The sequence below is a fragment of the Carlito syrichta genome, unplaced genomic scaffold, assembly GCF_000164805.1.
Source record: "Carlito syrichta isolate Samal-C Ts95f unplaced genomic scaffold, Tarsius_syrichta-2.0.1 Scaffold314220, whole genome shotgun sequence".
NCBI classification, from domain to species: domain Eukaryota; kingdom Metazoa; phylum Chordata; class Mammalia; order Primates; family Tarsiidae; genus Carlito; species Carlito syrichta.
In genome coordinates this window covers 958,203-958,941 of record NW_007258316.1, presented here as the reverse complement: position 1 = coordinate 958,941, position 739 = coordinate 958,203, and positions in this window count along the sequence as shown.

Sequence of the window (739 nt, the reverse complement as noted above, 5' to 3'; positions counted from 1 at the left end):
AAAAAAATCAAGAAACAGTATAAGTCAGAAGGTAAACACCAAACGTAATCTAGACCAACAGTTTCAATGATAAAATCATAGCTCAAAATAAGCGATCAGACTAGAGTCACTTCTGTGATCTCCGATTCCAGCCTCTCCCTTTTGTTTTTCGTTGCAGCACAGGGGTGGGGCTTTGTCTCCTGTTTCACACTGTTGCCTTAGGAGCTGAGGTAGTTTGTTGCTAGGTGGGCGGGGCAATGGAAGTCTCTGCCTGGAGAATGGCAAGGCAGTTTAAGTAGGTCTGTTTTTCTCCGCTTGTCTGGGTCCTCTGGCTTGGGGTCTCACGCTGTGTGCCTCAGCCAGGGTGGATCCGGAGTTCCAGAGCTCCAAAGTTCCAAAAGGCAGGCTGTAAATGACGAGAGTGGCACTGGGTCCCTACAGAGTATTCAGCCAGTAATGGAACCGGTGTCTCTGAGGGGCGGGCGCTCAGAGCCTCCCTGTGCGACCTGCGGTGCCAGGTGCCGGGTGCCGGGCCGGGGAGAGAGCTGGAGGGAGCAGGGACCCAAAACTTCCCCGCACGCTGCAATACCTGGCCTTAGGAAATGAGGTAAAGTTTGTTGCTAGGTGGGCAGGGCAATGGAAGTCTCTGCCTGGAGAATGGCAAGGCAGTTTAAGCAGATCTGTTTTTCTCCGCTTGTCTGGGTCCTCTGGCTTGGGGTCTCATGCTGTGTGCCTCAGCCAGGGTGGACCCGGAGTTCCA